At 57.1% G+C, this 22,196-nt stretch overlaps 2 protein-coding genes across 3 annotated transcripts in view; one reads left to right on the top strand and one right to left on the bottom strand.

Annotated features, from left to right (window-relative positions):
* Positions 1 to 10,767, bottom strand: part of MID2 (midline 2) — a 63,937-nt gene extending 53,170 nt beyond the window's left edge. For both annotated transcript variants that reach the window (XM_062625838.1, XM_062625839.1), the window contains exon 1: positions 10,671 to 10,767. The gene's annotated coding sequence lies outside the window, so the exon portion shown is untranslated. The remainder of the gene's footprint in view (positions 1 to 10,670) is intronic.
* TSC22D3 (TSC22 domain family member 3) overlaps positions 1 to 22,196 on the top strand; it is a 235,093-nt gene that overhangs the window by 170,869 nt on the left and 42,028 nt on the right. The window lies entirely within an intron of this gene.

Here is a 22,196-nt window from a genome sequence, read left to right as displayed (position 1 = left end):
TGGGGCTGTACTGGGGGATGAGCATCTCCTGGGGATCGAGCTATCACCACTTCAGTGTTTTCTACTGAACCACCAAGTCTCAATGCAGGACAACAAACAACTCTGCTCCCTAACAGTGAGCTGAGCTGAAGAGGTGCTGAAAAACGACCATAGTGATGACAAGGTTGGGCTCATGGCAAAGACCATTGTGGGAAAGAGCCCGGAGAAGACACAGACCCAAACCTGGGAAGGCACTGGAGCCGCTGCTACGACGTGAGCGTGGCACAGTGAGGAGCTGACTCTTCCCCAGCTCTCCCCAGGGACCCTCGTGCTGTGCATCAAAGCTGATGGTGAAGAGATGTTTACTGGACCAAGACAGATCCTCATCCAAAGAGGGGCTTCTGCACAGTGCAGCCCCGTCCCCGTGAAGGCACCAAGCTGGCGGTGCCAGCCCAGTGCTCTGGGTCCCTGCTCTGCATCACAGTGGCACGGGGCAGCATCAGGGCAGGGAGAAGGCTGGAGCAAGGCACGGCCTCAGAAGGGCCAGGAGCTGCGGCTCGGACTGAGGCTCCCACCAGCATGTCACCCTGCTGAGGGTTACAGCATCTCCAGACAGCTCCTCGAGCCCACGGAACCTCCTGCAATGGCGCCTCAGCCCCACTTTGATGCTCAGGTGCTGCCGGCAGGAAAAGGGGGATTCGCACCTGGTGGCAGCGATCCTGATCCCACGTGCTGCTCACTGGAGGCTGGGCCTCCAGTCAGCCCAAAGCCTCGCTGGGCTGCCCCAGCTCCAGCCTCCAAATCCCAGACCCACCAAATGCAATGCTTCCAGCGGATGCCACAGGGTCAGGAATTCAAAGGCTATTGTGCTGCTTTGTGCAAGGTTAAATATATCTGCACAGGCTCCTGGTGGCTGCATTCCTGGGAAGGGGTAGGATAAACAAGGCTTCCTGTGGGAACTGAAGACAATGGGGAATAATTGGCATGAATCCCCAATGCAGAAACAATGCAGGTAGCAGATATTTTGGACTTCCACAGCCTAGACCCCCCTCCTCCCCCTGCCACATTCAGGAAGAGGCGCCCAGACTGGCCTAACTTGGTCCATGGCCCTTGGTGAGACACAAGCTATTGAGCAGGAGGGAAGCCACACAACACCACAGCACCTGGATCAGCCCAGGGCTTCACTGCTGTAGGCTTCCCATTGCAACAGGAGGCTGGTGTGTGTGGTTTGGACGCGTATTTTTCCCAGCATCTTCGCAGCTGGGCTCATGCCAGGGCACCCAGATACCGAGGGTCCCAGGGCAGAAGGTTTGGAATTGGAGTTTGCACCCATGTTCCATGCCTGCTTCGCTCCCAGCACAGTACAGCCAGCAATACTGTACCAGTGTCGTGCAAATGCTGCGCCAGACCAGCCAAACCAAACCCGCAGGAAGCTCCCACGCTGCCGCAGGGCTCCAGGAGGGAGGGTACATCGCGTTGCAGACCCCACTCCTCCCTCCACAGCCCAGCCACTACAGTTGCCTCCTCTTCATTTTGGAGAGGGACAACCCGAGGCTTGTTTTCAAACCATGGCAAGTTTTTTAGCTGTCTTCCTGCACTGGCCCCTCGGGAGGGCTCTGTAAGCCAGCCAGATTCCCACATCCTCCTCCCAGAGCTGCAGAATGAGAGAGACATCAGCGCTGACCTCGTTAAACAGGTCATTTGAAGCCTTTCAAACTAAATGCTCCTGCGCTCCCGAGGTGACTGGCAGCTATTAGCATCCCTTTGGAGAGGGCTCTCCAGCCCTCAATCGCTCCCGCACACAAGCACTTTTACACTTCCAGTCACAAAAAGGAAATAAAGCACCGATTCAACCCACTCAGCTTTTCCCAGCCGGTTCCACCCATCTCCGAGGTTACTCTGCAGTCCTGTTTGTGCCACTTCACCGCCGCGCTTGGAGCCTGGGGGTCCCAGCAGCCAGGCCGGTCCTTGCACTCCAATAGCGCATGCAGGTGGGATGAGGCCCATGCAGCGGGAATGGCTCAGTGCTACAGGGCAGGGGTGCATGGGCACAGCACAACTCACTCGGGCAGCAGCAACGTGTTTGAGCTGCTTGCAGGAGCCCTTGGTGCTGCCCCGAGCACCCGGGGCATTCTCAGAGCACCATGACAAGGCAATGCCCATGCAAAGAAGCTGGTGCTCTGCAGCGAGGAGGCTCCAGCACACAGAGGCGACCGCTGCAGCAGAGCCACCAGCCCATGCTGCCTCATGTCCCCCCTCTGCTCTGGATGCCACCAAACACCCACAGCAGTGGCCCCTCGTGCTCTGTGTGGCACAGCACAGGATGCTCCTCCAGCCACGCAACACCTGGCATCCTCTGGGAGCTCACTCCTGCATCCAGGAGGTGTTTTCTGACCGAAGCCAGGCTATCTGCGGGACATTGGGCACCACATGCCATGGCTCGTGCCAGGGTGGGGGTTAATCACCAGGAAAACAGGCAGGTCCTGAGCACACCACCGCATTGGAAACCCGCAGCTCACCAGGTCACCCAAGGGATGAGGATGTGGTGAAAAACGAGGGCATACACCCCTGGGACCTGCCGCTCCAAAGCCCTGCACAAACTGTATCCCAGTGCACAATCCCACCCTGCTTCCTGAAGGATCGCGACCACTCCCGGCTGAGTCCATGAGCCCGGTCCCCGGCAGCAGCCTGTGCCCCCCCAGCACCGCAGCTCTGCTATGGAGCATCACCCGCAGCACTCCTCCTCTATGGAGCATCACCCGCAGCCCTCCTCCCGGCTCCAAGGGGGTTCCGGGTCATGCTTCCGGCGCGCCGGGACTGCAAGTCCCCCTTCGGCCCCTTGCAGTCTCCTCATATGTGATCCATGAGATGAAACAGGTAATTACAAAGGTAATTTCCTCTTGCCATCCCGACCCCCCCTGCCGGAGGGAGGCAGCGAGCGGCTTTTAGCGACAATAGGCAGCACACACAATACCCGCTAGTTAACTCTGAAGTGTTCTTTAATGATCTGAAAGAAAAGGAAAACGCTCCGTAGAGTGCTTTTGTAACAATCACAGGCCCCCGAGAGTCCCGCTGGAGACAGGTTCAGGCACTTTCGCCCCCGAGAGCATTCGATCCCTGCGGGGAGCAGGGTGGGCAAAGCTCATGGCTGGTAAAAGCAGTGAATGCACGCACATCCCAGGGATGCTACAGCACAGCGCTTTGCGGGACACACAGGGACCGTACAAGTGCTCAGAGGCTTACAAAGGTATAGGCAGGAGTGACAGTGTTTTAAAAAGGCCATACATATATTATATATAAATCCAGCCAACTTGGCATGGCTTTAGCGTGCCTTGGACAGGACTTGGAGCAACCTGGCCTAGTGGGAGGCATCCCTGCCAACGGCAGAGAGTTGGAACGAGATGATCTTAAGGCCCCTTCCAACCCAAACCAGGCTGTGACTCTGTGGTTCTATGCCCACACCATGGTCTCTCTCAGCCCAGCGTCGAGCAGCTTCCCTGGCAACACAGAGAAGCCCAGACACCCTCCCTGCATCCCCACACACAGCACTGGGAGCTGCTTCCCCTCCTGTGGCCGCCACCCATGGCGGAGGACATCAGCACCCTGTACGTTGAGGGGACAGGAGCCCCGTGGCATCTTGATGGGTGACACAAGTCAGTCACTCTGCCACCAATGACACAGCAGCCTGGCCCGAATCACCTCCCTACAGGCAGGGTAACAGCGCTGCTTGATGATTATTCACGAGATGAAGCCTGCTAAAGGTCCTCTATCAGGAATCAGATAAAAGGGATGAAAAGAAGCTGAAATATTTCATGTCAAAAAAAGGCCAACATGTCATCCCTGGGGCCAGGAAGGTGAGAGTAGCCAGCACCCAAAAAAACATCCTCTGAGGACAACCAGAGGAAGCTGGGCTCCCTCCTTCCAAAGCATAACAAAGTCAGACTGGTGCAATACTGACCTCAGAAATCAAGTTCTGCACAGCTGGCACACCAGCAGCCCATGCACTGAGCCCAGGAGGATGCTCCAGGATGTGGAGGGAAGGACCACAATTTCAAGGGAGACAGGAAGCATCAGGTCTGGAATCAGGGACTGCTGAGAGGATAAAGAAGAGGAGCCCAGAGAGGACAATGAAGAGGAGCCTGTCCCTGGGAGAGGACACAGCCCTCAGTGAGAGACAGATTCCCGGAATCAAAGCAACCCTGAAAGGTGAAGTACAGAAAAGCAGGGGCTCAGGAGAACCTCAGGTACGGTCACAAGGCCAGCAGAGATCCCAGAGGACATCTCCCACCCACTAGCCATGGTGAGGAAGGAACATGCCAAGCATTGAGATCATTATGGCTGGCATTGCTCGTCATGCAAAAGGCCCCGAGTTATGCAGCTGGGCACCTACCACCCTCCTGCAAGACAAAGCCCAGCCAGTTCCTCCTTCCTAGGGGCACATCAATGCTCCCAGCACCAGGGAGCAAGAGCTGGAGCCGCCCAGAGCTAGGAAAAACCTCCAAGCAGAAAACATAAAACAGAAACTAACCAGAGCCCACTTCTGGGAGGCAAAAACAGCAACAGGGGCAGAGGCACCAGCGGGGAGCGCCAGGTCCCGGCACGCCAAGACCACACCGGGATGCACAGCACGAGCCAGGAACTTGCTCAGTGAGCGCAGTGGGGCCTGGCTCATCCTGCTGCAGCTCAGGACCCTTGCCCTGTGCTACAACCCCGAGCACGCTGCTCAGCACTGGGGAGCTGCCTGCAGAGAGGAGATCACGACGTGAACACTGAAGCCAAGTAATCCAAGGGAAGACCCAGCAACGGGAGTCCTGGAGAGGAGCGCAGGATGCTGTGGCATGCGCAGGCAGCTCCGGACATGCCGCCAGAGGAGCGCCAGCAGCTCCCACAACACATCACCCGCTCCGGGATAAAAGAGATGCCAGTGCATGGCCTGAGCCAACGCATCTCTGCAACAAACCAGAGCTCCTGCACTTCTGCACCTGGGGCATTCAGCCATCGAAAACACACAGGAACTGGGAAAAGGGGCCTTCCTGGGAGCACCACATCATCGCAGCCAGCACAAGGCTTGTTCCCAGTGGCAGAAACCCCTAGGTGACCTTGAGACCAGCAGCAGTTTCAAGGCCAAAACGCCCCTCAAACAGCCTGATCACATGCTCGTAACAGGCCAGCACGCTTTGCCCCCAGCTCGGGCTTGCCTTGGCAACTGCCCCCATTGCCCAGCTGCCTTTGGACCCTGACAGAGCACGTTTCTGGAGCATCACCACCTCCGTGCAGCAATTCATCACTTGGACTTGATGATCTCAAAGGTCTTTTCCAATCTAGTTGGTTCTCTGCACATCATTGAAAATCCATGCCTTCCTTCTCATCCGAATTCCCCAGCTTTTCTGAGAGCTGAGCAGGCAGCAGACCGAGGCTGAGCACGCCGAACGACTTCATTACACATCACCACCACCTTTATGGGCACTGGGTTAAACAACTGAAATCACTCCTAAATGCAGACTGCTTTCCTTGCTCAGCTCACTCCTAACTGCCTGGAGGAGCATTTCTCTCCCCAGCCCAGGAGCGGGCTGCAAAGCAGGAACCTCCGATCCATGTTGATGACAACCCGGCGCTCAAGCGTTATCAACACAGCCTTACCCTGCCTTGGTTTCATCAGCCCAGGCACACAGCCAGATGCAGTGGGGTTCTGATGACCATCCATGAGGCACAGTGAACGCTCCCTGCGCCCCTCTGAAGAAGCAGGAAGCTCATTTATTCTACGTCCTCTCTGACGTGCTGCTGAAGGATGCTGCACAGCTGCACTTCAGAGGGGTGCGTGTCCACAACTTTACTCCATACAGATCCTCAGCCAGCTTACGTTCACTGTGCTGTGCTTAAGCCCCGCTTCAGGAAGGGCTCTGACTGCTGCCTGAAGTTGGTTTTCCCCTTGTTGGTCACCCAGCTCAACACTGGGTTTGTGTGTTAAAATGAAATCTAATTTCTAGGCCATTCCCCCGATGCGGTCTGGCTCCCGCGTCTACAGAGCGAGGAACAAACAGACCCAGCCATTCACTTCCCCCTTGGACCTGAATTCCAGTTACAAACAACAGGAGTGATGTTCTGCACAGAGCCCCATTTGCTTGAGGAGCCCACTGCAGTGGCATGCAAAGCCCAGGCACCCTGAAGCGTGCCAAGCTAGCAAAGGCCTGCAGGAGGGCTTCTTGCACGGGCCGCAAAAGGAATTGCAGGGATTTGGCTTCAGTTTTCCACTGATGTAGCAGGCTTCCTATGAGTTCTCACAAGCTACCGGGTTTTCCTTTTCCCTCCTAAGCATAGCCCGGATAGCGAGACACGCAGAATGCAGGTTTGAGACCTGAGAACTTGCAGCACCCAAGTCTGCAACATGCAACACAAAACCAAACAAGAACATACCACACAACATCCCCTTTTCTAGTTAGTCTCTCTACTCTCAAATGCGGCAGCATCAAATCCAGCATTGCTTTCAATCTGCCTGGTTAGAGCAACTGTCGCTGCTCAGCCACAGGGCGCTGGCTGAAGCTCGCATCTGAACCGGATCCCATCCGCACCCTCTTCCTTCCACAGCATGGAAATACTGCAGGAAATGCCCAAAAGGAAACAAAACCGGCTGCCAACACCCAGCCCAGGCCAGGCTGCAGCAGCTGCAAGCACAATCCTCACTCGGACAAATCCAGCCAGAGCAGCTTTAAATAACAAACTGCTTTCATCGGGAAACACCCTCTGAATCCCACAGGAGTTTTCCACTTCAGTTTAAAAGGCTCCCGTGGTTCAGCACAACCTGAACACGCCTGGACCATCCCCGGGCAGCCCTAGCCAAGGCAGGGAGCAGCCCTGGAGCACATCAGGCTTTCCCGTGCTCCTAGTGATGGGGGAAGCAATGGTGCTTGCAGCAGTGCAGCATCCCCTCCTCAGCTTCCGGCTCTTACAGCAGCCACTGATGTGACACTGGGGGATGCTTGGGACAGCCACAGCCCCTACAAGCACCCGCACACAGAACAGGGGACACTGGGGGGAGGAATGTGGAGACAGGGACATGAGAGGGACAACAGCTTAAGCCTGGCTGTGAGGAGGGCTCCAAAGGCAAGAGAAGAGCAGTGCAAAGGGGCAGCAGAGGGATGTCCTGATGCCCCCGGCCCTTCCAGCACTGTTGGCACGTCAGGGCTGTTTGCTCGGGGAGAAAGCCAAGGCCAGGCGGTGACGTGGGGACAAGCTGTGCGAAGGCAGCCCAGGACCATGGCACTGAAAGGGGGCATGCGGAGAGGACAAGGAGGTCTGAGGTCACACATAGGTGGGTCCCCATCAAGGGTGCCAGGTCTGGGGCACCCAAGCCCCGTGGGGCAGGATGTCACCAGCAATAGGGCAGAGCATGCAACCCAGAGCATTAACTTAGCGGGCCAGGGACAGCCAGGCACTCTGAGCCCCAGCCCTGCGGTGGTCCCACTGGGCAGCACCCGCTCCTCTGCCCACTGCGCAGTGTGTGTGCAGGGACAGAGCGGAGGCAGCCAGAGGAGGCGATGATGGGGCCCGGCGATGCCAGCGAGCACAATAGGCTATTTCCTGAGAAAGGCCAGCGTGTCCAGGGGCACAAAGGATGCTATTCTGCCGCCGGCTGTGCTTGGGCGAGAAACAAGGGGAGGGCAGATACCGAAGCCACCAAGCACTGCACATCCCAGGGATGCCAGTGCAGCCCTGTGCCTGCAGTTCTGCCCCACATCTCCACCAAGAATGAGGCAAGCTGCCGGCTCGGGGCTCAGCACCATACCCTGCTCCATGCCCAGCGAATGGGAGGCTGGTGCCAGCCAGAAGAGCCAGCACGAGGTTCCGTGTGTAAGGAAACAGGAAGGCAGCCCCTGACCTGCGATGAGCCGCTCCCGGCGCCACAGCCCTCGCCTCGCACAAGGCTGCTTTCAGCAGCGCACACATGCCCCATTCTTCACATCCGTGACCTCCCTGCCCTGGCATCTGGGTGCCTCGGGCTCAGCACCGCGAGTGACTGGGAAAGACGGCGGAGGGAGGCTGGCCACCAGCTCCCCCACCGCGTCCTCCCAGTGCAGGGAGGGATGGAGCTGCTCATGGGAAAGAGCTGACGGTGAAGGCAGGCGCTTGTTCAGCCACAACATGTGCCCCTTTTCCAGAGGACAACATTAAAAATAAGCAAAAGTAGTGCAGGTTGAAGCCATGGCAAGGAGACCAGGCCTGAGACCAGACCCTGACCCCACACCTTCCCAGGGCTGTTTGTTCCTCCAGAGGAGGATGCTCAGGGGAAACACCCTGTGCAGCCACAAACCCTCCCAAACTAACATCCTGACAGCTCTCCCAGAGAAGGCAGAAGCTGCATCAGGGAGGTTTCGAGCCAGTGAAGGTGGGTACATTATGGGAAGCAGTAACTCCCTCCAGAGGTACAATCACACGGTTATGAGCTCTGTGCAAAGAACCAGCCATGCAGCTGGCAGAGAAAGTCCTGGTTTCGGTGGCTCTGATGGGACAGCCGAGAGCCACAGCCCCCCAGTGACCAGCTTCTGAGACACGACAACTCCCAAAGCCACAAGCTTACCTGAGATAACAGCTCAACCCCCCACCCTCCCCCTCAGAGGGTCCAGTGGCCCCAACTACCAACTGTAGAAAGCTGTTCAGAGCCACGGTCCAGGGGATTCAGGGCGAAACCCCGAGTGCAAGTCTGGAAACATCAGCTGGAGGAGATGATCAAGAGACAATCCTGATTCTAAAAATGTTATCTATCTTGTGTGGTCTCTAGGATGATCCCACCCTGCTTACAAACACACACATACGTATATATATATACACACAAACACACATATATATATGCAGTGACATACAACTCATTAGCACATCACCCCCCAAGCTGTGCTGGTGCCAACGAGGCTACTGGAGCATGAGCACTCGGCAAGGGAAGGGAATTCGTCACCCACTGCAGCTCCATGCCTGCCTCTCAAGCCCCAGTTACAGAAAAGGCAGCTCTCAGCACCTCGCTGCACCCCACACCGCTGGCACCCAGCTCTGGCACCCACTGCAGAAGGCTCCACAGGGCACAGACCCGTCTCTAACTGCCTGCGTTTCGGCACACCCAGGCTCTGTAGCAATAACACCACCTGCCCGAGCCAATGCAACCTCTCCTGTCCCCGACTTAAGCTCTCCCGCCTCATTTTTCTATCCCATTCATTGTCTTTTCCCAGGAGCATCCTCTGGGAATACCCCCTCCCCCCTTGGGCATGAGAGCATTCCAACATCACTGTCTGGGGCAGGCAGACTGCCACAACCAGCCTCCCCTGCTTCTGTTTTACTCCCCCTTCGTGAGGGGCAGGAGTCAAGCAAGGAGTTTCGAGCGTGCTCCTGGCAGACGGAACACAGCAGCGATGGCCACAGCGCAGAGCTCAGGGCACCCACGGAAGGCAAGGGGCTCCGCAGGCACAGACCCACCGCCACCACACGCAGCGGCCTCGCCGGAGCAGGGATGAGGAAGGAAGGGCACCATTGGTCTTATAATAAGGGTCAAGCAGCAGCTCGGGCCCCACTCGACCCCACGCTCACAGGTGTTGGCACCACCCGGCCTGGAGGGATGCTGCCCAGCAGTGACCCCGCCGCTGGACCTACGCCCGGGAGCCCGGCGGGCACCGGCTGCCGGCCTCAGGCTGCCTGCAGAGCTCCTCGAGCCCAGCCGGTCTCCTTGAAGCCGCCTTCCAACAACAAAAGCCCAGTGGAGGTTCCAGGGCTCGCCGGGAGCGCGCGGAAGCCTGGGCGGCAGCCAGGCAGGGCAGGCATAGCCGGAGCCATCAACACGCCGGCGTGTCCAGACTTGAGGCAATTATGGAGCAACAAGAGCCATTTGCCCTCCCCAGAAACTCGCGAACCCGCTCAGCAGCGCGGCCCTTGGCCGCGGCACAGCCCTCCGCAGCCGCGCGGCAGAGCCCCGAAACCCGCGGCTGAGGTGGCTTTGGAGCCGCATTTAGACCCAGCACGGGAGGAGGGAGGGCGGCTCCCGCGGGCCGCTCGGGAGCGTTTTCCGACAGCTCAACAGTCACAAAACCACACTCCGGAGCAAGCGCGGCGATCACAGCGCCGGGAGCTGTAAACCACCGGAGCCGCCTCCCGGGGCCGAGCACATCTCGCCCGTTCCCAGCGCTCGCCCTGCGAGAAGCTCCGTTACCCCGGAACTTCCATTGAACCGAACTTTGTCACCGGGGGCGGCGGGGGGGGGGAGGTGGGGTGTGTGATCCCTTCCCCGATCTCTGCCCGCAGCACCGGGAACCGAAACGCGCAGGGAGCTAAGCCGCGGCCCGCTCCACCGGGGCCGGGTCGTTAAACCGGTTGGCGGGACCGGCGTTTCCCCCTCCCACAGGCAGCCGGGGACGAGCCGCGCTTCCAGCGGACGAAGGCCCGAGAGGGGAGCCCGGGGCTCCTCGCGGCTGCCACCCCCGCCACGGGGGGAAGGGGCTGCCCCCCCCTCCGGTCTCCCCGCGGGGCGCGTTCGCGACCGCATTGGGCCGCCGGCCGCGCCGAGTGGGGGTGGCGGAAGCCGCCGCTGGGCACCGGCTCCCGGGAAGGGCAGGAGCCCCCCCCCCGCCCGCCACTTGCTGCTGCAAAGCCCCGGGAAGGGCCCCGCCCTCCGGTCCCCCCCCACTCCCGCCGCGCTGCCCGGTGCCAGTACCTACCAACGGGCTGCGGCAGCGTCCCCGCCGCTGCCCGGGCATCTTGGAGGCGCGCAGGAGACGGCGGCGGCAGCGGCAGCGGAGCGGAGGGGGGGGAAGCGAGGCGGTGCCAGGCGTGCTCGGTCCCGCCCGCCCCGTCCCGTCCCGCCCCTCCAGGGGCCCCGCCCCGCCCCGCCGCAGGTGAGGCACCGCGCTCCCTGTCCGCCCCCCACCTCGCGTTACCGCGGACCGGGGGCACCGGAGCCGAGCCGGAACCGCCTGCGCGCCCCGGGACCGCGGGGAGGCCGATGCGACATGGAGCGGTTTGTGTCCGCGGGCACGAGGCGAGACCGGGCCCCGCGCACGGCAGGGGGTCCCCAGCGCATCAGCGGGTCCCCAGGGTGGTGGCAGGTCCCCAGCGCACCGGTTTTCACTAGGGCAGACTGCACTGACCAATTGGTCACCCGCGATTTTCCCTCCCGCAGTGGCCATCATGATGCCCTCTGCACGCTGAAAGGACCATGGGGTGACCCACGTCGTTTGTGGGGTGCCCTTGTGCATATGGATGTACCCACTGCAGTTACATCAGAGGGAGGCAAGGGAATTGAGTGCAGTTTATTACTTATTAACATGGGTATGTGCTGCACAGGTTATTTATATTTGAAGATGGCGCAGGGGGTTCACTGAGCCATCTCTTTAAAAACACCAGGAAAAAGCCTCCCAAACTCCTCAAGGTGAGATCGGAAGAGAATTTCTAGGTGCTGGAGGAGGGTTCGGTGAGCAGGGACCTGCAGCTATCCTGTGCTGTGATAGCATCATCAGTGCACACACGCCTGTTGCACTCTCACAGCCAGACACAGCACATGGTAGCTGTCCCACTGTGACTTCTCAGTGGAGGAAGACAGCAGTACCCCACCAAGCTGTGGAGGTCAACACCACACAGCCAGCCTTATTGCCACCTCACTCTCTGCAAAGGAATCGCAAGCCCTTTTCCCTAGAAGGACCTGACAGTGAGTATTTAATATGTGCCACTTATTCTGCATTAAATCCTATCTCTGCTTTTCTGGCAGCAAGAATGGAGCCTGCACAGCCGCAGCCAAGTCACGCAGTTCATGGCTGTCCTGGGACGAGTCCTTGTCGTCTGCATCTGTGCAGACTGATGGGAAGAGAACAAACGGCCCGATTAGGGCCCGATACAGCCCCATCCTCCTTCACTCAGGCAGCAGGAAATTGAAGCTGCTTTTCCGAGGCCAGCGTTGCCTTCAGATCACAGCAGGCAGCCGGCAACAGCTCGAGGCTGCTCAGCACGGGCGCTGGTGGCTGGGGTGAAGCAGCAAGAGCCATGGCACAGATGTGCAGCCCCAAGACATGGCACATCAGGCTGCCAGAGGAACGAGGCCACCAACAGCTGGCAGATGCTGGAGATCACAGCAGAGCTCCGTTACTGGGGACTCCGTGGCAGCAGCCAGGGAGCAGCTACTGCGAGGGATGCAGGTACCACAGGTACTGCAACAGACCCAAGCTCAGAGACCTCCAGGCTTCCGCCTGGTACACCGAAGAGAAATAAGCCCCAACAAGAATTATGCAGAGGTGGCAGCTGCACAGCACCCCGGTGTCACCCCTGCTCTGGTGACACACAGAGGGAGAAGTTGCCAGCAGGTCTGGGGGAGCACAGGGGGCTGGACCAGCTGCAGATACTACACGGTGCAGATCAGCCTCAGCACCTTCCCCTGCCTTCCAGGAATCAGCTACAACTGAGAGCATCAAGGGGAGCGCACGGTTGTCTCCCCATCCCTAGAACAGAGCTGGTGCTGGGCCCATGGAGGCTGGGATCCACCAAACCACAGCTCAGTGACAGAGTGTGTATATATGTGTACATATATATATTTATTTATTTATTTATTTTTGAAGTCCCCATCTTTCCCAGGAGATCAGCAGCAGACAACAGCCCCTCCCACAGCCTGATGAGGGCTGAGATTATTGAGCCTCTGTGTTAAAAGCTGGAGGTGTCAGAGGTGACCTTGGGCAAATATTTACAATTACAGTGGTGATGGGTACTGCGTGTGTTCAAAACACGGAGGGATCAGGTTCTGGTGGTGCTTTAATTGAGCAGGCAGGGCAGCAGGAGGGAGAGCTCTCTGCGCTAATATATGTGCTCACCACTCCAGAGTGAGTCAGGTTCTCAGGGGTGGGGAGAACAGCTCCATCTTCCCACCAGCTCGTGTTGGAGTGGCAAGTGCTCAGCAGCCCTTCCAGGAGGACGTGTGTGTTCCCAGCAGGGGCTGCCTGGGTGTTCTACCACGCAGCTTCGGGACGCTGCTGCTCCTGCTGCCCAAGGCTGGTACGCATCAGCGTTCGCACTTCACGGATGAGGAATGGGGACACGCGAGTTGTTCCGCGTGCCTGGGATGCCTGGTGAATAAATAACACAGGGTTATGAAGCAGGATTCCCCCTCTAAAGTGTGCTCTTACAGTGGAAAGCAAACAGGGGGAATAAAACCCTTTTAACTTGTGAATCCCCCTCCCCAGTGCTTCCACAAAGCAGGCGGGCAGCTGTGGTGATGGACGAGTGGGGATGGATGAATTCCCCATGAAGAATCTCTTTTCATTTTACATTTGATGACTTCATTCTCCCAGCTTTCATTAGCACATCCTTTATCTCCAGTTCTTCCCCAGAAGCGCTTGGTTCCTCCTTGCTGCTGCAAAGGGAGCTGTGCTCTCACGATGGGAAGTGGATGCTTTGCACCACCTCATGTTGAGGCTGGGAATTTCAGAGCCTGATCCAAGCTCCAGCTCTCTTTCATGAGGAGCAAACCACCGGCCTCACCTGTCGCAGAACAAGCTCTTCTGGCTTCACATCCACTTGTCAACACCCCTCCATGGTGCAGTGATGGGTGGTGGTGGTGCCACACGCTGCTGCCAGGCACCAGTGCTTGGTGCATCTCTGGCTTCACACAACCAGCCCTCAACGATTCCTCCCCTGGGTAAGGAGTTGGGGTTTGACAGGCAAGGACAGCCATGTTTCAAGCCATCTCCTGCACATCTCAATGTCCTACAATACATCCTGTATTTCAGGTGCTGGTTTGCATTCCTCTTAGGCCAGACTTCAGCCATCCCTGTTGGCAGCAGGCAAAGGGAGATTGCTCGAGGGGAGCCCAAGAGCTGGAGGCAGGATGCTGCCGAGGCAGGGGCAGGTTTAGTGAACTGGGCCATGCTCTGCAGGGACCTCTCCTGCTGCCTGGTGAAATGAAAAAGTGCCCAGTGGCCACCGGCAGAGGAAAGTGGTGTGATGGGCTACGGACAGCTTGATGCCACCCTGGAAACCAGGGGTTTATCTCCACAACCACTGCAGGGCTTCTAAAGCCTCACCTTGGAGGGCAAACACAGAACTGTTGCATAAAAACCCTGACCAAAGGGCACAGGGTCCCAGGAAAAACTGCTATGAACAATGTAGTTACTGAGTACCTTCCATACATATGCATGAGGGGAGTTTGTGTAAGGTGGGAAGCTTCACTGCCCATACACACTGACCTCTGCAGCCCTGAGAACCTGCTTTTAACAACAGCATTGAACAATCCCTGATCTAACACTGGCCGTGGGGAGCAGGCAGAGGAGCGAGCTGGGGGCCGGTACAGCCTCTTGTCCTACAGACCAGCTGCAAGGACCCACAGCTGCAACAGGAGGTGTTCCATCTTCCATCTCTCCATCCTAAAGCACTTGCCATCCAAATACACAAGTGACCCCAACCTGCAAGAGCTAGTAACTAACTACAGCAGGTGCTGAGCAGTGAGCAGGCCAAGAGGGTCTTTACTGAGGCTTCCCTTTTCTCTGATGTACATCCCAAACTGCATGTGGGAACCCGCCCCCCAAACTCCAACACAGGCAGGAAGGGGAGGAGAGGTACCTGCATTCCTCAGCTCTGTGCCCAGCACAGCCCAGGCCACTGTCAGGGCTCCTTCAGCATGTTATGCTGTCTCCAAGGATGCTGCAGGGTAACCTTTATGCCTTGCAAAAGAGAAACTGGCTTCCAGCAGCCAGAACAGCCTCTCCCCAAACCCAAAGTCAGCCCCTGGCATCACAGGACCTACCCTAGCCCCACCACACTGTGGGAAGCATTCCCACGCTTCCCACCTCACTGTCACACGTATTTGGAGCAGTCCTTGAACATTAACCTTCATCTTGCACTTCCTTGCAGCCTCACATACGGACAGGTAGCACATACCCTGCTGCCAGCCTTTGCACCCAGCATTAGGCTAGCTTAGGAATTACATAAAGCAAATACGCGATTGGTAAGACCCAGATGGGGCTTGTAACCAGAATAAAAGCAATGGCCTCATTCCAGAGCACTCAGTTTCCTCAGCATCCATCGCCTGTGCTCCAAGGACCTTGAAAACCTCTCGCCCTTCCAGGAAAGCAAGGAGCTGTTCCCCCGCCCCTGGAGCACTCAGCAAGTGATTACTCCCTGCTCACAGCTCAGCAGCTGGAAGGGAAGGAGAGGAAATGTGCGCTGAAGTGAAGGGAGTTTAAGGAGAAACAAATCACAGCACAGCTGCTCTTGGAATTCGAGGTAACTCCTTTGGGCAGGAGCAGGCACTAGGCACGGGCTGGGGAGCAAACCCCCAGCAGGAAATGAAGCACCCTCCTGAACAGCACAGTCTGTTAGTGAGGATGAGGAGGGAGCAAGAGGCATGCTGAGGGCATACACTAGCTGAGTATGTGACATAGGCTCCTGCAAAAGGCAGCACGGAGCCAGGAAGCGCTGCGGGGATTGCCAGGGGCTGACTTCCCATGGGCTTTTCCCAGGAGGTTGCAGCAGGACCCTGCCAGACCCAGGTGTGGGGCTGAGCCCGCCTGGAGAGGGGGAAGCTGCGATGCTTATGTGGGAGCTGGGAATGGACGGGCATCCCAGGAACAACACGGCCTCTGTCTCAACGTGGCTGAAACCCGGAGCGAAGCTGGACAGGGCTCAGGGTGGGAGGTTGGTCCTTCTCCAGCAGGGGCACGGCCAACACCTCCTCAAGAGCAAAACTGGCATCGGGGCCCCTGCAGCAGGTTCGCGTTGGGCAGAAACCACAATGTGCAAATCAGAGCAAGAAAAGCTCATCCCAAATAACGTGAGCTCCTGCTGCTGCTGCTCGGGGAGAGGCAGCAATGCTCAAACAAGCACCATAGTGGAGCCTGTAGCATAGGGTGAAGAAGGCCAGTGAAGGATGGAGCTGGGGCTGTGCTCAGAGCATGGGGAGGTGACGGGCCTGCTGCTGATGGCTGTGCCTGAGCAGACTGTAACAGGGAGGATAACAAGGCTGGACAGAGGGAAAGGAAGAGCACAGCAGGAGCATGGGAGAAGCAGCTGTTGCTCCAGAGGGAATGCTTTAACCAGAGGGTTTATCCATGCAGTTTCAGTAAATGGTGCTGCAGGACTTGTCTGCAAATACTTGTCTGCAGTACTCCAGTGATTAGGTACTGGTGGAGAAGTGCCCCTATTCCATGGTGACCTCCTCACCCCTTGCTCTGTACCTCTAGACGAGTCTCAGTTCCCTTCGCTTCTGCTTCCCTTCCTTTTGTCCCATGCCTGTTCTCACAGCTTTTATCCTGTAGATAGACAGGCAGATACTGGGTTTTGGCTTTTCACCCAGCTGCTGGGTGCAAAGCAGCTCCTGTACTCCCAGTTTCTCCATTGGCTTCTGTGGTTGGACTGTTAGGACCAGAGTTGTGAGGTTATGGAGAAGGAGGTGGACACCAGGAGGAGCAGAGAGCAGAGGATGCCTGTGCTGCTGCTGCTGAAATCCCTTCTGGGCAGTTATGCTATGAGACTGTGCATCCTCCTCTAGAGGGGTGACTCCAGCCCAGCTATGGAAACCTGTGTGGGGAGCTGGCACTGGGTGTGGAAAGATTCTTTAATCTCATACAGGTCTGATGCTGCGCAGAGCTGGGAGTTTCACCCAGAAATTCAGATGAGAAACAGGGCGTACAGTGATCACCGTGGGGTGATATGCTATGCAAGCACTTCACTGAGGGATGGGGTGGAATCTCCATTGCCAGAGACCTGACAGCCAGCCAGGTCCTCTTCTTCCCCAGCTAGATGGGAGCAGAGCAGCGCTGATCCTGCTGTGATGAAGCACCCAGGTCCCCCCCTGGAAGGTCAGTGGGCCCTTCAGCGGACAGCACAACAGAAATGTTTGTAACTTGGATGGAGACATCTAAGAGCTCTGAAGAATTACCATTGAGGTGGTTTATCTGGCTTTCCCGAAGGCTCCTGCTGGGTGAAACCAGTGTGCATCTACTTGGGGGTCTCAGTCTCCAGCCAGCATGAGGGTCCTGCAGAGCATATGTACTGATTTTAAAGCTCCGGTTCCTGGAGCATTTTCACCTCTCACCTTCTTACAAAGCCAGGCGAGTTTCTGGCTTCCCACCAACTCACACATGAACACAAAGAGAATGTGGATGGGAGCTTTTAAAGAGAACATGCCCCAAAGGCAGGGACCCTGCAGCAGCCTCCAGCTCCTCCAGCATGGTGCTCTCGGACACAAGGCGATGGGCAGGGTGGATGCTTTGACGCTGCCTCCAGGTCCCACTGACCATGGGAGCCTGGAGGAGGGAGGACTAGGTGAAAGGTCCCTTCCCATTGTCATACCTTTGTGCCCATTGTACCCTGGTGTGTGGAGCTAAAGCTGCTCACAGGACCTGCTGCTTGAAAAGCTGGTCTCACTCTTGTGCAGCTCATTATTGTAATTGCACCTTGCAGGGAGCAGGGAAACGTGCTCCATAACAGGCACATCCATTTTAATGGATTCTGCTCTGCTGCCGGGAATAAGCAATCACAAATCAGGGCTACAAGGACCTTCAGAGAACCTTCCTGGTTCAGATGCTTTTTCATTTAGTCAGTGGAAGAGCACTGCCGAACACTCCTCAGCCAGCCAAGAGTTACTGCTTGTGGTGCACGTGGCTTAACAGAGCAAGGGGGGAAAATCCTCATTTTCAGTTTATTTCCATATGGAAACAACACTTCCTGCAGCAGGCAACTGCCATGGAGGTACCTGGATTGCCCATACTGCAGTAGCTTGGGTGGGTTTCTTCAGCTTTATATCCACCGCAGAGGATTACAGGCTTGGAAAACAGATTCCCACTAACTCCAGAGGAAGGGAATGCCGCTCACAGTGCGGATGCTGTGTGCCCAGGCAAGATCCTGCTACCACCAGGGAGTCACTGCTCAGAGGGGCAGGAGGCTGGGACCTCCCTGCATCCTCAAGGTGCTGCTTGGTGGGCTGCAGTGGGCAAGGGAGCTTCAGAGCATTGCCAGGGGCTACCAGGTCCTACCTGTCCCAGTGGGAGCAGCAGCACAACCCAGCGTGGTCTGGAGGGATGGAGTGTGCTGAGCCTGGGCACAGAGCACAGGCTGGGGGATGGGAGGTGCCACTGAGAGGAAAGGGGCTGAAGCCGAGCTGAGGAGCCCCATCACATCACGTTGATGCCGAGCATCACCTCTCCTGGGAGCACAGCTGCTTTCCCAGGCCTGTCCCATGGCTGGAGCTGGGGCTGGACCCAGTGGGGCCCCGGCTGCCCCTGGCTGAGGGCAGAGCTGCGGTACAGCCCCTCACCATGTCACCAGGCGGCTGCATGCACTGAGCCTGCTCCAGATCCCATCACTGCACATCATTGTGAGGGTGTCGACAGCATTCCCCCTCGATCAGTTAGCCCCAGAGACTTGACCAAAGGCTAAACAATCCCCAGTCTGGGAACCTAAAGAGAAGCAGAAACACAGCTTGGATTTCTCCTTCTTGCTTTCTCTGTCCACAACAGGAAGCAAAACTCCCCCTGGACGTACCAGATCTGATGTCAGTGCTGGTGCCCAGAGTGCCGTGGGGGGCTCTGAAGGAGCCAGGAAGTGAGACTCTCTGGAGGCCTAATGGGGTGCAAACCAGAATCCACCATGCAGAAGGCAGCACTAACCTCACCCTGCTGCCACTGGTAATGGAAGGGCCAGAGCTCGCCTCTCCCACTGACTCATCCCCTGACTGTGGACAGCCTTTCATTCCTGCCAAATGTGGCTGCATCCATGGTGGGGCTCTTTAAACCATTCCTCAAGTAACTTCTGCAGATAATTACGAGTTTGATGCTCATTTATTAGCACTAAGCTGTAATTACTCAGTACCCAGATGATTTGCTACATGGATCATGTGGTGTTGAGTAGGTCAGATGAGAACAAGACTCACAATTAGGATTTTAAAGTGTGTTTCCCCGGGAAAGCCTGCAGCACATCCTGGAGGTCTGCCGGGCTGTCAGCAGCTTGGTACCAGGAAGGCAGAGGTGGACAAGGTGAATTTGGGCATAAACATGGATAAGCCTCTATACATAATCCTGCTCATGTTCTCCCAGCACCAGCTATGGCAGCACAGGGAAGTTGTCCTGTGTTTTCCAGGTGATGGAGTCCCTGTGCATCAATGCATGATTCTCCCACCTCCAGCTGGTGCCTTTCCTGGGACATTTTGCTTTTCAGTGGTCAGATCCAACGTGTAAATGCCTCAAGCAAAAGCTTTTCCCCTGTGAGGTTGCCCTGTCTTTCCCAGCACCAGAGCAGAGGAGGGATTTTCTCACACCCTGCATCTGCAGAACCAAAGGAGATTGTGAGCTGGCTGAGGCTCTGGCTTCTCTTTTCTCCTGCACACAGTGGGGGAGTTGGATGTCCCACGGATCACAGGCCAAAGGTTGTTTGAGGGGGACCCACTGGGGTTTGCAGGGCCTGGCTGTGTGTGGGGTGGGTTAGGCCAAGCTGCAGCACCTCCCAGACCCAGAAACTGGCCTCAACCTACAGCCTGCGGGGAGTTTCGCTCCCAGGAACCCATCCTTGCGGCTGGCGAGGCACCTCCAACCACCAGCACCATACAGTCCCGCTGCAGTGAGCCCTGGGCATCACTTTCCCTCTCAACACCCTGCTCTGGTTGCATGTGGGGAGATGTGGGGGTCAGAAAGCCCTGAGCAGCCCCACACCACAATAGACCACGGCTTTGCTTTGCCTCTGGCCAAGAGGGGTGTTGGATGTGGCCTCCTGAAGGGGCATTTACCTCTGTGAATGATGCAAGGAAATGAGGAGTGAACCACACGTCCCAGGATAGGAGCTGACTCCAGCACCTGTGTCTCCAACAGGGCCCATCACCCTGCTCTCCTCCTCCTCCCCTCAAGGCAGAGGATGCTCGACAGCCACTTTTCCAGGAGCAGCATGCATGCCCACATGGAGTGCTCTGGCATGTAGCAGTTTCCCCTCGCTGTGTGGGTAGGTGCCCAGCAAGGAGCTGTGGCCCATTCTGGATGACTCCCCTTGAGCAGTTGAAATCCTTTAGACAAGGATTTCACAGCACCTGAGAATGCCCTGTGACTTCAGCGGGGCAGGAACTGGGAGTGATGCTGCAGGACCGGCTGCGTATAGCAGGACATGCGTGCTCCACAACGCTGAGCAATCAGCCACTCAGCAGTGGGGACCAGAACTGAAGACAGCTCCCCACAGCTCCGGGATGTAGCCCCTGCAGGCAGCTCTTTTGCCTGTTGGATAACTGGGAATGCTGCCACTCCTCACCCTTGTCATCACATCATGTTTGTGCATCACTCATGCACTCTGGCACGTGTTGGAAGATGCCTCTTTTGTTGGGTACGTTTCAGAAACACAGTGAAGCACTGATGGAAAGAGCTCGCTGTGACTACCTGTGCCCAGAAGTGCCTGGGAGGTGGTGTCCTTCCCCCGTGCTGCCCAAGCAGGCAGCCTGGAGGACACTTGTGCTGGCTCTCTCCTGCTGGCAGAGAGGGTGCTGGCTCCCCAGCCAGGCCTTCCTGTCTGCCAGCAGTAAAAAAGTGCCACGATCCCCTGCACAGGAGAGGATCCTCTTCCCCCAGAGAGAAGGGCAACCTAAAGCAACAAGCTTTTACTCAAGTCCAGTGCTAGACCAGTGGTCCCAGAGCAGATGGTGGTGGGAGCAATGTGACCCTCCTGCTGCAGGACCAGGCAACACCATCGCACAGGCTGTTGACCACTAGACCTTGAGTGCCAACGGGCGCGCTGTGCTCAGTGAGTGCTCTTGGACCTGCACACCTACTTCCATGACACCAGCACAGTGTTCCACAGGGACTCATGGATGCAACATGAGATGTCAGGTCTGGCCCTACACCAGTGTCCTGAGACGCGGAAGGCTCTGGACTGATTTTCTGCAAGTTTTTCAGTTGCCTTTTGATCAAAACATGGTTTTAGGCCAATGTAGCCCTCCAAGGGAATGTGAAAGAGGACAAAATTAGCCCTCACGATGTGGAGATCTGTCAGTGCTCGCTGTGCGTCCCCCTGAAAAACCACTGGAAGGGAAGGACGCAAGTGGGGACATGGCTGATGCCTTCACACTAACCCATGCATGCCAGGATGGCAAAGACCCCCCCCAGCTTAAGCATCACACACCGGCACCAGGCTCAGAGCTGCCTTTGGCTCTACATGGAGCCCTGCAGCAGGCAGCTCCCAGCCCAGCTGAACCCATCGCTGACCACAAATCATTCAGTAAGTCAGAGAACATTACACAGAGAGAAGATGTTTACCTGTGCCAGCAAATGGCTGGGGAGAGGAGCAGGGGGTGTCCTGCTGCGTCCCACTGTCCCCCCCTGCCTGTGTGCCAGCCCCCCGGTGCCGGAGCATGGGGACGCCGGTGCTGATGGTCAGCTGGAGACAGGGACCTCTCAGAGGTGAGACAGGAGGATTGCCAGCTATGTCACCTCAGGGAATCTGCCATTAGCAGCTCTAAAAGACACGTGTTGGTTATTCCCTCCTTTTCTCCTCTTTCAAAATAGGACCGAAGCCTTCCTGGGTCAGAATTCCTGCAATGATGCCTGATTCCTGCTCCTCATCTCTAAGGCTCATCTGTCTGTACAAATTCCCCCCTGTGTGACACACAGAGCCTAGCCTAAATCTATTAGAATCATACTTCTGGTTCCCTAACTAGGGAACGAGTCATAGCAGAGAACAAAGCAGCTCCAGAGCAGGGGAAGTTGGTGTCCTGGGTGAATTCATCAGTGGCAGCCAACAGGCACCATGTGGGAAAACCACCCGGGAGATGTTCTTGTCTGGGGTCTGTTGTGTTGGTGGCCCATGGCTTGGGATGGGCTGTGGAGCAGTCACTCGCAGGCAGGAGGGTTCTGCACAATGCGTGGCTCGGTCTGGTGCCATCTCCCTGTTCGCGGTCCTGCTGCTCTCCCTTGTGAAGGGCAGTGGCTGCGTTCCCCCTGCCCGTGTCATTGTGGAAAACAGCCTGGAGTGGACCAGGATTCAGGCATGCCACATCTCCCACACGTGTCGCACACCAGAGCCCGAACTGGTCCTTGCCATAGGTTAGAGCACACTGGAGCTGGACACGTTGATCCTGCGTGAAGGCAACGGGGCACCCATGCAAGCAAGGCCGATGCTGTAGGGAGGAGCGGATCACAGCAGGGCACTCAGCAGAGAGCTCCATCTGCAGCAGGAGGTTTGGATGCTGCTCGGCAGCTTCTCACAAATCACGTCTCTTTCAAACACTGATTCCCTGC

This window comes from Pezoporus occidentalis, unplaced genomic scaffold, assembly GCF_034315485.1.
Source record: "Pezoporus occidentalis ecotype Australia unplaced genomic scaffold, CSIRO_AGI_Poc_V1 ctg283, whole genome shotgun sequence".
Taxonomy (NCBI): Eukaryota; Metazoa; Chordata; class Aves; order Psittaciformes; family Psittacidae; genus Pezoporus; species Pezoporus occidentalis.
Note: the sequence above shows the minus strand (reverse complement) of the source record. Positions and strands in the feature narration are given on the sequence as shown.